General features: G+C 47.0%; 1 protein-coding gene across 5 annotated transcripts in view; it reads right to left on the bottom strand.

Annotated features, from left to right (window-relative positions):
* The window catches only part of INSR (insulin receptor), a 151104-nt gene that overhangs the window by 58587 nt on the left and 78745 nt on the right, over window positions 1-13772 (bottom strand). The gene's annotated exons all lie outside the window — the stretch shown is intronic.

Genomic DNA, 13772 nt, shown 5'->3' with positions numbered 1-13772 from the left:
CTGCCTGCTGGTTAGAAATACAAATTTCTGGACTTCCCTGGTGGCTCAGTGGTAAAGAATCCTCCTGCCAACGCAGGGGACTCGGGTTCCATCCCTGGCCCAGGAAGATCTCACGTGCCAAGGACCAACTAGTCTGCGCCCCACAACTACTGAGCCAGTGCTCTAGAGCCCGGGAGCTGCAACTACTGAGCCCATTTGCCACAACTACTGAATCCCATGCGCCCTAGAGCCCGTGCTCTGCAACAAGAGAAGCCACCACAATGAGAAGGCGATGCAGAGCGACTAGAGAGTAGCCCCCGTTTGTCACGACTAGAGAAAAAGCAACAAAGACCCAGCACAGCCAAAAATAAATGAATATGTATTTTAAAAAATGCTAGTTTCTGATGTCCCAACTCCCAGGCATAACTATTAACTCATTTCAGCCCCAAAACCAGTGATGTGCTCTTAAATGTTTAACAACTTCTTCGTTGAGTGGGGTACAGAACCTCTTGCTTTAGAGCACCAATTTCCATGGTGTAAATATTCCCACCAACGTCCTTTTCAAGCTACCCCACCTCAAGTTACTGAATGTGAAGCCAGTGAGAGATCTACAGTAGTGCAGTATTAAATAATACATCCGATCACATAGAAACCGTAGCAGTAAACAACCTCAGAAGCATAATCATAGGAAAAGGTACTGAGATGGTTAGGAAATGGTAAGTACGAAGTATTTATTGTCTTTGCATTTTAACATAAGTTCTTTAATTATAAGTTGATGTCATTTAAATTTTAATACCAGCTTGCTGGGAGATTGGGATTGATATATATACCCCAGGGCTTCCCTGGTGGCTCAGATGGTAAAGAATCTGCCTGAAGTGTGGGAGACCCGGGTTCAATTACTGGGTCGGAAAGATAAGCTAGAGAGGAAATGGCAACCCATTCTAGTATTCTTGCCTGGAGAATCCCATGGACAGAGGAGCCTGGCAGGCTACAGTCCATGGGGTCTCAAAGAGTCAGACATGGCTGAGTGACTAACACTTTCACTTCCACACGATTGATATTGTGTATAAAATAGATAACTAATGAGAACCTACTGCGCAGCACAAGGAACCCTCCTCAGGACTCCATGGTGACCTAAACGGGGGAGGAAATCCATGAAAGAGGGGATACATGTATATGTATAGCTGATTTACCTTGCTGTACAGTAGAAACTAACATGACACTACAAAGCAGCTAAACTCCGATAAAGTTTAAAAAAAAAATAGACTAGAAACAAACAAACAGAATTACCAGCTCGTTTAAGAAGCAGTCTGCACATTTCCTGAAAATTACACAATTGCCTCGAGCAAGTCTGCTCCTGCACGTAGCTGCCATACTGATATAAACAGATATGTCCTGATCTACATTTTCTCCATTTTACAACGAGGAAACTGAGGTGAGAGGTTAAGCAAATGTCCCAAAGGTTCATTTGTGCTTCAACGCACATTTGCTTACACTGATCCAGATTTACAACCCCTGTGGGAACACAATGGCCACAGAGTTTGCCTTTGGGACCATGAGTCTTATGGAGGAGGCATATTCATTATTTAAAAGTATAACTGAAGGGACTTTCCTGTTGTCCAATGGTTAAGAATCCACCCTCCAATGCAAGGGATGCAGGTTCAATCCCTGGTTGGAGAACTAAGATCCCACGTGTGGTAAGCCTGTGCACAGCAACTAGAGAAAGCCTGCACTCCACACCGAAGATTTAGCATAGCCCCAAGATAATCATAACAATTTTTAAATTAAAAAAAAAAGTATGACTGCATACACAGCAAGCACTGTGCCGAAGGTAAGTGGAGGTGGTATTTCAGGAGATGATAAACGGGGCAGAGACTGTGCTTGGATTTCTATGCCTGGAGTTTCTTATTTGATGCAACTGAACTTGTCCACTGAAGGCTGGACTCCACTCTGGCATTCTCCAGCAGCTTGTGACACACTCTTTCTCCTGACATCTCACTATTCATGACTTCCTGATTGCCCCTGATTTTGGTCCCTCAGTATCTGGTCTGGACCTCCATGACCAGCCTTCCCTTCCAAGGCTGCCAGCAAATTTGTCCCTGGACTGATGGTTCCTCTGAGGCCACAAGCAGAGCCTGTTCCCCAAGGATGCCTTCTTTGCTCACTTCCTGCATAGCTCAAAACACAGTTTGGAAGCTGGGACATGTTATTCACCCTCAAATCCCCAGGCTCCTTGAGAGCTGCAGTGAACATTACGGCCCACGTGGACACCACCAACCAGACCCAGCGAACTTAAAAGGACTCTGAAGCTACATTTCCACATGAGGATCGGTGTCGGGTGGAACTTTCTGCATTGATGGAAATCATCTCGATCTGCGCTGTCCAACACAGTAGCCACTTCCCTGTGGCTGCTGAGTGTGGTTAGTGCAACAAGGAACAAATTTTTTTTTAATTGTGGCAAAATACGCATAAAACTGACCATCTTAACCAATTGTAAGCGCACAGCTCAGTAGCATTAAGTACATTCACATCATTGTACAACTATCCCCAGAACTTTCTCACCTTCCCAAACTGAAACTGTCTCCAAGACACACTGACCCCCCATCCCCTCCCCCAGCCCCTGACCCTCACCATCTACTTCCTGTCTCTACAGATCTGACTCTTTTCAGGACCTCCAATAAGCAGAATCAGACAGTGTGTGTCCTTTTGTGTCTGGCATATTTCACTGAGCATCATGTCCTTAGGCCTTCGCTGGTGGCTCAGTGATAAAGAATCCACCTGCTTATGCAGGAGATGTAGTTTCGATCTCTGGGTTGGGAAGATCCCCTGGAGAAGATGGCAACCCACTCCAGTATTCCTGCCTGGGAAATCCCATGGACAAAGGAGACTGGTGGGGCTTCAGCCCACAGGGTTGCAAAGAATCAGACATGACTTAGCAGCTAAACCACAACATGTCCTCAAAATTGATCCATGCTGTAGCAAGTGTCAGAATCCCCTTTTCAACAGAGGCAGAAATCCCATCGACAGCATCACCAATAGGTGCTTGCATGCGTGTGTGCTAAGTCACTTCAGTCATGTACAACTCTTTGTGATCCTATGAACTGTAGCCCACCTGTCCTTGGGATTCTCCAGGAGTGGGAGTGGGTTGCCATGCCCTTCACCAAATGGGTGCTTGACTACAACTTAAAAAGGAGGAAAATGTCTATACACAATAAGATGAGCTTGAATAACTGTAGCTGCTGAAATTTATACAATGAAAATCAATCCTATAGGTCAAGAAGGGGGAAAATCCAAGCTTTGCAAGGGGTTCTTAGGCAAATTTTTCTGGAATTTTAATTCTCCCCAAGATTGTCATGATCCAAAGGTGTGTGGGGGTGCTGGGGGGAAGCCATCGAACAAGAAATGTGAAGGGACTTCCCTGGTGGTCCAGTGGTTAAGAATCCGCCTGCCAATGCAGGGAACACAGGGCTGATCCCTGATGGGGGAAGATCCCACATGCCTTGAGGCAACCAAGCCAGTGCACCACCACTACTAAAGCCCATGAACCCTAGAGCCTGTGCTCTGCAACAAGAGAAGCCATGGCAATGAGAAGCTGTGGACTGGAGCTAGAGAGTAGCCCCACTCACTGCAACAAGAGAAAGCTCCTGAAGCAGTGGAGACCTGGCACAGCCAAAGCTAAATAAATAAATTTTTTTTTAATTACATGAAAAATTTGGAGCATCTGTGCCCAAGTACATCATCTGATTTTTCTGTGTGGATCCAGAAAGAACTAAGAAACTCTAACAGGAGCTGGATGGAGTTAACCCACCAATGTCTGTGGAGGTTCTGTAGGGTTCCAAACCCCCCATTAGATTTTTTGTTATTGTTCAGTTGCTCAGTTGTGTCCAACTCTTAGAGACCCCATGGACTACAGCATGTCAGGCTGCCCTGTCCTTCACTATCTCCCTGAGTTTGCTCACACTCATGTCTATTGAGTTGATGATGCCATCCAACCATTTCATCCTCTGTCGCCCCCTTTTGCAGCCCTCAGTCTTTCCCAGCATCAGGGTCTTTTCCAATGAGTTGGCTCTTTGCATCAGGTGGCCAAAGTATTGGAGTATTAGAGTCTTACTTAATTATAATAAAGACTCCAGCAGGGAGAGCAGGTAAGTAACATTATCTCCATCTCACAGAGAAGATTTTTACTCAACTGAGACCCAGCAGGACCAAAGCCATAACTTCGATCTTTTGGCTCTGAACATGATACTCCTAGGTTTAAACAATGAAGCAGGCATTCACAGGGTCCACCCAGTCAGGAGGAGTGACCCGCATACAGTTCTCCACCCACAGGCATGCCACAAAGTTTTCTGTAAAGAACCCATGACAACCTCAGTTTTCTTGTCTGTCAAATGGGGATGATAACAACCTCTTAACTCCTTCTCACACCTAAAAGAAGGGATGTGGGCAAGGCACTGGATTATTTGATAGGCAAGTGTAGGTTTGATAGCTGTTATTGTGGGCAATAGTATTCTCATCATTATTAATAATCTGTCCACAGGAACTGAAGGAACTCAATGGCAGGAAGCAATACAGAAGGCAGACAATTATCTAGGATCCATGAAGACTCCACCCTCTGGAAAAGCACACGTGTGAGCAGGAAAGAGTCTCTTTCCTGGGCGGGGGCTGCCTCTGAGGGTCAGCACTTCGGTTCAAAAGAGCTGTTGCCAAAGACTTCCCAGACACATAAACCTCCCTGCCTAGACAATGCTAAGAAAAAATGACCCGAAGGTCACACACAAGGCCAGAGGCTGCCCTCAGGGCCATTCGGTCTTCTTCCAGAGCCCTGTCTAAGAGGTCCACCTGAGAACAATTTCATTCTCCAGCAAAAGAGCTGGCAAGATTTTCCCACAGAAGGTCACAAAGCAAATGTTCGGGCCATATGTTCCATGCCACAACAAGTGCACTCTGAAGACAGCCTCAGAGAAGACCTATGGGTACAAACACATTGTGTCCAATAAAACTTTATTTACACAAGCAGGCAATGGGCTGGATCATTTGTCAACCCCTTCCCCTGTGAAACTTACCTGTGATTGATTTACTATTTTTGTTAGGGCCTCAATTCTAGAAAGCCAGATGTTAACTTAGAGATGGATATATTGTAAATCATTTTTATCCCAGAGAAGAAATAATCTGCAATGATGACAGGTTTATTGCCCCTGGGACAGTAACGTCCTCATATCTAATCTTGTGATCCTGGTTTAGTGATGACAAATGCTTTGGCTTTACCATCCCAGCTAGTGTCCTTGCTAAAGGGTTAAAAGTGCTGCCTGGTTCTTTTTGGTTGGTTTGACTGGTTGGTTGGGGGATTTGTTTGGTTTTTTTTTTTTGCATAAGAGTTGTGGTTTTTAACTTTTGAAGACTATACTCTGATAACAATAAGGCAGCTCTGGGTGTCTTCCATTCTGTTTCCAAGTACTTTATCTTATTTAACAGAAATGCCACTGGTGGTTCCCCCCCACCCACTGCCCGTCCCAGGTTGAATTATGAAAACCAGGCATTTGGCAAGATGAGAACGGAGGAGGGGTCTGACTCTCCCCTCCCTGTGCCCCTTGCCCTGCCCCCATTCATAGTCACCAAACGAGTCCCCAACACACAGCACACTCAACACATAGCAGCCCTGGGTCAAAATGCCATGCCCTCCGCTCCAGGCTGTTCCTTCCAGAGAGGATGGCAGTCTTTTCAAGAAAATGCCAAGAAGCCCAGGAGCTGTGGACTTTCCCAGGACAGGTTCATGATAGTGTGTAATGGAAAATCCACGCAGACCTCCCCCTTCCAAACACACAGGTTCCTTGTTCACCCATGTCCCGTCCTCCACCCTCCCACCCTAGCCGCCCTGGGCTGCTGGCCCCAATATCCTCCCAATTCTCCCTAAAGTTTCCAAAAGCTCCTGGCCTCCAACTTCACTAGAGCAGAAGCAGCCACTACCTTCCTGAAACTTTCACCTCAAGTGGCTTTTTCACTCCACCCCACTGAGAAGATTGAGAAGTGAATTCTAAACAAACCGCAAGAGGGCATCCTCTGGTTGAACTTCCTGAAGTAAAGTGGAAGGCTCCTGACCAAATGACTCTTTCTCCAGAGAGAAATCTACAGAAATGCCAGTTGGGTTAAGACAGGTGATATGGGGGACTTCCCTGCTGGTCCAGTGGTTAGGAATCTGCGTTCCAATGCGGGGGATGCAGGTTCAAATCCTGGGCAGGGAACTAAGATCCCACATGCCATGGGGGCAACTGAGCCCACGTGCCACAACTACTGAGCCTGTGTGCCCAAAGCCCGCATGCCACAACTACAGCCCACAACTGGAGAAAAGCCCCCATGGCACAACAAAAACTCAGAGAAGCCAAAACAAGAGAAAGAGAGAGAAAGGGGTGGCGTGAAGCAAAGGAAGGAGGTGCAACTTGACCCCAGCACATCTACTGCTAGGAACTATCCTGCAGACAAGAGAGCATATGTGCACTGAGACGCCTGTGCCCTACAGGCCATTAGCCATTGGAGTTTACAGCAGCAAAAGCCTGCAGACAACATAAAGGTCCAAGACAGGAGACTGCGTAGATAAATTAATGTGGATCAACGAGATGGAATAGTACACAGCGGTAAAAATGGAGGCAGCTCGATGTATTTTAATGTTGGAATCACTTCCCCAGATAGCATTAAGGGGAAAGAAGTACCTAAAGAATATAGCTTGTTAGTGGAAAAAGGAAAGAGACATACATTGTGGGACTGTGAAATAGACAGCTAGTTTGGGAAACAGCGTGGTCATTTCTTATTAAGTGAAACATATACTTCTGATCCTCACCATGGAACCTAGGGGTTTACCCAGGTGAAGTGAAGAACAAAGCAGAACATTTAGGTTCACACAAAGACCCACAGGGGAATGTTTATGGTGGCTACATTCGTCATCTCCGCAAGTTCAGTTCAGTTCAGTCGCTCAGTCGTCTCCGACTCTCCGTGACCCCATGAATCACAGCACGCCAGGCCTCCCTGTCCATCACCAACTCCCGGAGTTCACTCAAACTCATGTCCATCGAGTCGGTGATGCTATCCAGCCATCTCATCCTCTGTCATCCCCTTCACCTCCTGCCCTCAATCCCTCCCAGCATCAGGGTGTTTTCCAATGAGTCAGCTGTTCGCATCAGGTGGCCAAAGTATTGGAGTTTCAGCTTCAACATCAGTCCTTCCAATGAACACCCAGGACTGATCTCCTTTAGGATGGACTGATTGGATCTCCTTGCAGTCCAAGGGACTCTCAGGAGTCTTCTCCAACACCACAGTTCAAAAGCATCAATTCTTCAGCGCTCAGCTTTCTTTATAGTCCAACTCTCACATCCATACATGACCACTGGAAAAACCATAGCCTTGACTAAAAGGACCCTTGTTCACAAAGTAACATCCCTGCTTTTTAATATGCTGTCTAGGTTGGTCGTAAAACTGGAAACCAAACTAAATGTCCCTCAATTGGGGAATGGATAAACATTGTATCTCCATACAGTGAACTCTAGAGAGCAATCAAAAAAGAATTAAGTCCCAATCTCCCACCATCACCACCCCTTTTCCCCCTGGTGTCCATACATTTGTTTTCTGTTTCTGCTTTGCAAAAACGTTCATCTGTACCATCTTTCTAGATTCCACATACATGCGTTAATATCAGACATTTTTTTTCTTTGGGATTGACATATACACACTGCTACTGCTACTGCTAAGTCACTTCAGTCGTGTCCGACTCTGTGTGACCCCATAGACGGCGGCCCACCAGGCTCTGCCATCCCTGGGATTCTCCAGGCAAGAACACCAGAGCGGGTTGCCATTTCCTTCTCCAATGCGTGAAAGTGAAAAGTGAAAGTGAAGTCGTTCAGTCGTGTCCGACTAGTAGCGACCCCATGGACTGTAGCCCACCAGGCTACTCTGTACATGAGATTTTCTAGGCAAGAGTACTGGAGTGGCTTGCCATTGCCTTCTCCGATATACACACTACTAAGTATAAAATAGATAACTGATGAAGGCCTACTGTATACACAGGGAACTCTACTCAGTGCTCTGAGGTGACCTAAATGGGAAGGAAATCCAAAATGAAGGGGGAATATATGTATACACGGGGCTTCCCAGGTGGCACTAGTGGTAAAGAACTCGCCTGTCAATTCAGGAGATGTAAGAAACGCAGTTTCAATCCCTGGGTCAGGAAGATCCCTAGAGTAGGAAACCCACTTTAGTATTCTTGCCTGGAGAATTCCACGGACAGAGGAGCCTGGCAGGCTACAGTCCATGGAGTCTCAAAGCACATGACTGAGCGCGCGCACACACACATATTCACATAGCTGATTCACTCCATCGTACAGCAAACACGAACACAACATTGTAAAGCAACTTTACTCCAAAAAAAAATTTTTTTTTTTTAAATTTAACTGTTGATTCCCACAACACGGAGATGAATTTCCAAATGCATCATTTTGAGTGTAAAAAGCTGGTCTCCAAAGGCACACAGTCTATGATTCCCTTTATGTGACATCCTGGAAAAAGCAAAACTATAGGGACAATGGACACATTAGTGGAACCAGGGGCTGGAACTGGGGAAGGCTGACTGCAAGCAACAGAAATTTGGAGCAGGGGAGTGGCCAGACCACCCCATATCTTGTCTGTCATGGTGGTTACATGACCATAAGGAAAAAAGTGTTAGCCGCTCAGTTGCGTCCGACTCTTTGCCACTCCCTGGACTGTAGCCCACCAGGCTCCTCTGTCCATGGAATACTGGAGTGGGTTGCCATTCCCTTCTCTAGGGGATCTTCTTGACCCAGGGATTGAATCTGGGTCTCCTGCAGTGCAGGCAGACTCTTTACCATCTGAGCCACCAGGGAAGCCCAAGAATCAGTCAGTCACAATGAGACTTCCCTGGAGCTCTAGTGGTTAAGACTCCAAGACTTCCAATGCAGGGGGCACGGGTTTGATCCCTTGTCAGGGAACAAGGATCCCACAGAACATTACACTGAAACACATGAATTCTGCTACATGTAAATTAAATTTTCAAATGAGGGGGAAAGAAAAGGATGAATGGGGCATATGTCCCCCTGCAAGGGACACAGGAAATGTGTCCCATGACTTCTTGTGGAAAAGGAAATGTGGATGACGTAGAGGGTGCATAGGGGCATACTCACATATAAGCACAAGTTGATTTTTCATTTTTCCTATGTATGGGTACACCCTTCTGAAACTGACATCTATTTAAAAATACATTTTTTAGTATAACTGAATCACTTTGCTGGACACTTGAAACTAACACAACACTGTAAATTAAGGATAGTTCAATAAAAATTAAAAAATAAAAGCACATAAAAAAACTCTACTAGATGATTAAGAAAGGTTTTTGATCCATTATATCATTCTACTCCCAAATATACTGCTAGTGACTGTCAGAATAGCTGACAGACATCTGTGAGAGTTTTACAAAGTTTTCTCTTATGATCTTTTTTTTTTGCCTTCGTATAAAATCAACAATCAAAGTAACTGACTACCAAGTGTTTTCTGAGATTGGAATCTGGACTAGGAACAGGAAGTAATATTACTGCGGACAGGCAACACTGGGACAACGGATGAAATTTATTTAATAGATTGTGGATTCAAATATTGCATCAGCGTTAATGTCCTGATTTTAAACATTGTACCACGATTGTGTAAGAGCATTTTGTTGTTCTTAGAATATAACCGCCAAGGAATTAAAGGCAAAGGAACAATACACCTGCCTTCCTCTGACTCTCAGATGATTCAGGGAGGGGAAATCTCTCTCTTTACATATACATATACATATATAATGTGTATACATAAATCCACAAGACAGATAATAAAATCAAAGAGGTAAAACTAGTGAATTTGGTACAATTCTTGAGGCTTTTCTGTCAACTTGCAAACTACATCAAAATTAAAAGTTACCGATTTATATCCAAAGACTTGATGCTTTTGAACTGTAGTGCTGGAGAGGACTCTTGGGAGTCCCTTGGACTGCAAGGAGATCCAACCAGTCCATTCTAAAGGAGATCAATCCTGGGTGTTCATTGGAAGGACTGATGCTAAAGCTTAAATTCCACCTCATGCGACGAGTTGACTCACTGGAAAGGACTCTGATGCTGGGAAGGATTGGGGGCGGGAGGAGAAGGGGACGAGAGAATGAGATGGCTGGATGGCATCACCGACATGAATTTGAGTGAACTCCGGGAGTTGGTGATGGACAGGGAGGCCTGGCGTGCTGCGATTCATGGGGTCGCAAAGAGTCGGACACGACTGAGCGACTGAACTGCACTGAACTGAAGGTTAAAAGCTGGAATAGTGGGACAAAGACCGAGAGGTAAAGGACGTACTTATAAAAATACAGCCACTTTTGGTTTCTTTGCCTTTTTAAGTTCAAATCAATTTAGTTTTTCTCAATTAAGACGTTATATGGTAAAATCAAAACTTAAAAAAAAACCACTATTAAATTTTTCCATATCATAACATATGTTAATAGCATTTTGCTACATTGCCCTCCTTCCCAAAGCCTGTAGTTGAAAAAAAAAAAAAAAAAAAAGCTCGATTCCAAAAACTACTGCTTTCCAGAAATTTCCAAACGGAACAGTGGCGTCATAGACCGGCGGACACATTAACCACAGAGCCCCGTGACCCTCCCTGAAAGTGTGAATTGTATAAACTCCTTAAAGTCCATCCTATGACTTTCTCCCTCGCGTCCGCCCCAGACTTTGACAGCGGAGGTTCGAGTCCCCGAAGCCCCAGGCGCGGGCAGCACCTTCTCGGTAAATTCCTCCCTTGGAATCCAGTTGATTTAACGGTGGGATGGGGGACTGAGTGACTTTTGACAGCTAGGTTGTCAACTGTCCAGACGCCCTTTCGGGTCTGCGCTCCTTGAGAAGCCGCGACCGCAGGAGCTCGCGTTCTTGAAGCAAAGACGCCACCCCCTCCACTTTCCTCCTCCGACAATGCCGCCCCCGCCCGCGCGAGTATCTTCCCAGACGCGTTTGGAATCAAGTGGCGGAACTCTTCCCAGAAATACGGCGCATGCAGAAGAAGGCGGAGCCTCAAGGGGCGGGCGGAGAGGGAGGGGTCTAGCTCCCCGCTACAGCAGCCTCAACATTGGTTGGTTCCAAACATCTCTGCGTGTGTGTGTGTGTGTGTGTGTGTGTTCATGAGGGGCGGACCCACGGTGGGAGAAGCCCCGCCCCCCGCAAGCTGGCTGTAGCAGAGAAGCACAAAGCCCGAGGTGCGCTCCGCTCCGTGGAATCCGGGCCGGGCGGTGGCGGCAGCCGCAGCACCGCCCTCGCGCTCAGCCAATGGGCGGGCGTGCTGCTGGGGCTCTGGCCCCGCCCCCCGGGCGCGCGGGGCTCGGCTCGCCCGACTGGCGCTCTGGCTGTGACCGCCGCCGGGCGGTCCGCGCCGGGGGCCCCAGGAGGGGGCCCCTTTCGAGGGTTCAAACCTTGCAGGGCAGGCCCACAGAAGATGGAAATTTGGAAGAAATTTAAAAAAAGGAGAAACCGAGTGTGCGGACCGCCTCGAGCGGCCGCCGGGTGGCTTGGGCCGCGCGCGGACCTGGGCGTGTGCCCGGGAGGAGATCGGGTCACCGCGTGGCAGGCAGCGCCCGGGATGGCCGAGGGGAGCCCTGGCCCCAGGCCTCACTCCGGAGGGGCCCAGAGAGGGGCCAACAGCAAAATCTGCCAAATTGGGGGCTAGGGGGTGTGGCAAAGAGAGTCCGCACTCTTCTCGGACCCTACCCTCGAGATTTCTACCCTCCACGCTCCCAGAATACCAAACACCATGCTCATAAATTCCATTCCTAAGAAAACTTAGAAGGTTTGTTTTCGGAATGCCCTCCAACCAATGTTCCCTCTCGCCCCACATTTGAAGATGTCCACCTATGCTCGCGTGGGCTTCCCCGGTGGCTCAGAATCCTCCTGCAACGCGGGAGACTAGGGTTCGATCCCTGGGTTGGGAAGATCCCCCTGAGGAGGGCATGGCAACCCACCGGAGCATTCTTGCCTGGAGAATTCCATGGACAGAGGAATGGAAGGCTGGCAGGCTACAGCCCATGGAGTCGGAAAGGGTCAGACATGACTGAGCAACTAAGCACGCAGCACACCTTTGCTTGCTATTCCTGTAGACTCAAGCAGTGAATGGGCATTCTCTAACGTCCCCCACCCCCACTCCATTCCACGTGAATACAGTTTAAGATGTATATTCCGTTTGCTGAATACAACATTCAACCTATATCAGTTAATAATCTCTTATTAACACTATTATTCGAACAGCCACCGCCATTATAGATGGAGACATTGAAGCACATAAGGGTTGCTGTGCTAAATGCCAGTTCAGCTAGCAAGCAGCAGGGCCAGTTGGAACCCAGGTCTCTCAGGGAGACTAGGACAAGGGTGCGGGCACCATGGATACACTGCAGGTTTAATTCATGGTGTTTCTTACTCTGGCCCACCTGGATTTGGCCCCTTCCTGGCACTGGGTTGCAGAAAGGGATGGAGACATTATCTCTTCTCTCCTAGGATGCACAAAAGAGACAGGCAAGCCACAAGAAAGTGAAAAGTAAAAGTGTTAGTTGTGTCCAACTCTTTGGGACTCTATGGACTGTAGCCCACCAGCCTCCTCTGTCCATGGGATTCTCCAGGCAAGGATACTGGAGTGGGTTGTCATTCCCTTCTCCAGGGGATCTTCCCGACCCAGGGATTGAACCTGGGTCTCCTGCACTGCAGGGAGACTCTTTACCTTCTGAGACACCAGGAAAGTCCTGAGAAGGGGCGGTTTATTACTGCATCCCAGTGCCAAGCACACACAGCAGGTGTGCAGTAAAACTCACAGGGGAGGAAAAGAAAAAGTGGAGGGAATCAGGTGACTGGTTTTATCCCAGCAGGAGAGGGGCAGTACGTGCAAATGTGTGAATCATCAGGACTGCCTTTAAGTATAAAGAGTTCAGAGCTGATGAAGGGCAAAGTACAGAGGAAAAGGTGTGGGACACTGGGCAGACAGAACGGTTAGGGAGCCGAGGGGCTTGGACTTTGCATTGCAGGAGGAGCAAAAGAAGGGCTTCAGCCAGAAAAAACTACCACCAGATGCACATTCGGGCTTCCTTGATGGCTCAGATGGTAAGGAAGAATCTGCCTGCCAATGCAGGAGACCTAGGTTCGATCCCTGGGTCAGGAAGATTCCCTGGAGAAGGGAATGGCTACCCACTCCAGTATTCTTGCCTAGAGAATTCCATGGACAGAGGAGCCTGGCAAGTTACAGCCCATGGAGTCACAAAGAGACACAACTAAGCAACTAACACTACTACTACTAGCCATGTGTAGCCACCAAGTACTGCAAACCAACTGATGTGACTGAGAAACAATTAATTTTGCTGTGGCTAATGGCTACCCTATTGCATATTGCAGCTCTAAAAGACCCAGTTTTGAAATTGTCAGTTCTGTTTGTTTTCTAATCAGTGAGTTCTCACTAATGTATTATTTCCTTCTTCCTGCGTAGATTTGTTTCGTTATTTGTTGTCTCATTTCTCTGATTGCTCTATTTAATCAATTAAGTCTGTATTCACATCTCCCCTGTCTTCTAAAACATCTATCCTTGCAGTGTTGAGTTCTGCCTTTGACCAAAGTTAAGAGTTATGTATTGTTTTTAATTATCACATGGTGGGAGTTTGTCTTGAATGTTTGTTTGGTTAAGCTTTTAAAAATTAATTTCCAGTTACGTTTACTTACAGCCAGAGATTAGGCAGTTCAATGTCT

The sequence above is a fragment of the Moschus berezovskii genome, chromosome 8 (assembly GCF_049115385.1).
Source record: "Moschus berezovskii isolate FMDL1 chromosome 8, NW_MosBer_1.0, whole genome shotgun sequence".
NCBI lineage: Eukaryota > Metazoa > Chordata > Mammalia > Artiodactyla > Moschidae > Moschus > Moschus berezovskii.
Note: the sequence above shows the minus strand (reverse complement) of the source record. Positions and strands in the feature narration are given on the sequence as shown.